The sequence below is a fragment of the Mus caroli genome, chromosome 1 (genome assembly GCF_900094665.2).
Source record: "Mus caroli chromosome 1, CAROLI_EIJ_v1.1, whole genome shotgun sequence".
Classification (NCBI taxonomy): Eukaryota; Metazoa; Chordata; class Mammalia; order Rodentia; family Muridae; genus Mus; species Mus caroli.
The window spans coordinates 140,549,269-140,551,338 of record NC_034570.1 but is presented as its reverse complement, the minus strand read 5'-3'; the positions used below and the strand labels follow the sequence as shown (position 1 = coordinate 140,551,338).

The 2,070-nt window shown below is 41.5% G+C and overlaps 1 protein-coding gene across 1 annotated transcript in view; it reads left to right on the top strand.

The window, feature by feature from the left end:
- Pla2g4a (phospholipase A2 group IVA) overlaps window positions 1-2,070 on the top strand; it is a 130,293-nt gene that overhangs the window by 126,831 nt on the left and 1,392 nt on the right. The gene's annotated exons all lie outside the window — the stretch shown is intronic.

The window sequence follows — 2,070 nt, the reverse complement described above, 5'->3', positions numbered from 1 at the left end:
CCTGCCTCTGCCTCCCGAGTGCTGGGATTAAAGGCGTGCGCCACCACGCCCGGCTCCTTATTTTTTTATAGTGTAAAATATTGAACACAGTGCCCCCATATACACTAGGCAAATAGTCTAAATTGAGCTAAAAAAAAATCTTGGTCTCCAAACTTTGTTCTCTCTCTCTCTCTCTCTCTCTCTCTGTGTGTGTGTGTGTGTGTGTGTGTGTGTGTGTGTGTGAGTCAGACAGCCATCACAAGTATACTATTTCCGGGGTCTTTTCTGTTCTAAAGCATTTTGTATGGTTGTTTTACCCTTCCCTGCACCAAGGGTATACATCTGCATCTGGTGTGAAGGAGCAGAACTGACTGGTAACACGGCAGCCAGCCAGAATCTAGAAAGACAGGGACTATTAAAAGTAAATACAGAAGGTTATTTGAATGGCAGGATTGATTTGCCAGTTCACACAGTGTAATGAGCCCATTCTTGCCCATATTGACTTCTTATAAGCTTTATAGCCTCCTAACTTTCATCACACACAGTTTATAAGCAATGGTACGAGCACATGTCTGTTGTAGGATGTTTCTCTATGTGCTAGTCACTGTCCACAGCACTTTCTAGCAATATTCTCCAATTCCTAGCAACCTAAGATTAATAACGTTATTATTGTCTTAAAGAAGCCAGGAGTAGAGAGACGGGTCAGCAGTTAAGAGTCCTCGATCTTCTTGCAGATGACTCAGGTTTGGTTCCCATGCACTCTCTATAAATGGTTACAAGGGATTCAACTCCCTTTTCCACATTCCAGAGACACTGCATACACATAGTGCAATTGTATGCAGGCAAAATACTCACACACATAAAATAAAAATACGTAAATCTTTAAAGAAGAAGAAACGATCTGAAGTGTGTAGGCTGATTTTCATCTGTTTCACACAACCTGGACATGATTGGGCCAAGGAGGCCTTTGACTCAGGTCTTTTTCAATAGATCTGAAGCATAGAATAAGTTATGTCTCCCTTATGTGTAAATGGATTCTGCCAACATGTAATTAAAAGACTCTGTAATATTTGACTCTGGTTCTACAAGCAGAGACTAACAATATTTTTTAACCATATGAAAGACTCAAGTTTCTTCAGGATAAATTCTTTTCTGTTTTTTTGTTTTTGTTTTTGGTTTGTTTTGTTTTGGTTTGGTTTGGTTTGGTAATGTGACAGCATATTTAACTAGCCACTCTGGAAGAAATAGAGGTTTCTACCAATGGGTGTGATAAGTTGCTGGATACTGACCACATGTGCACATAACTGAGTCCTCCTAGCTCTGTTCTAGGCACTGGAGCATACTTGCTCGGTGACCTGTGGGGTTAGGAAAAGCCTTCTGGATGGCCTAGTCGGCCATCAGTGGAAAGAGAGGTCCATTGGTCGTGCAAATTTTATATGCCTCAGTACAGGGGAACACAAGGGCCAAGAAGTGGGAGTGGGTGGGTGGGGGAGTGGGTAGGGGAGCGTGTGGGGGACTTCTGGGATAGCATTGGAAATGTAAATGAAATAAATACCTAATTTTAAAATAAAGGAAAAGCCTTCTCTCTCTCTCTCTCTCTCTCTCTCTCTCTCTCTCTCTCTCTCTCTCTGTGTGTGTGTGTGTGTGTGTGTATGTGTGTGTGTGTGTGGCCAGATGAGCCTCATGAGGTCTGAGTGGGAGGAAGTCATGGGTCTTGGGCTTTTTGAACTTTCCAAGCATGTCTGTTCACAATGTAGAACTGAAAGTAAGAAGTCAATGCTTTAATCTTACATAACAGTCCCATTGAGGATAAAGGGGGCTTTGGAGTGGCCATGTAACTGGTCTCTGCCTTTAGTGTCCCAAACATCTGTTTTTTGACCACTCTTGTGGGGAGGTTGAGGCTTTTTGATGTTGATACATCTCTAAAACAGTAGCAGAGTCCTCTTGAGCTTCCTCCCACCCTACTCCCTAAGCAATTTCCCAACTGCAGTAATGACTCTGTCCAAATCCAAATTCCCCTCTCTCCTACAATTTCTAACAAGGTTAATTTTTTTTTTTTTTTTTTTTTTTTTTTTTTTTTTTTTTTTTTTT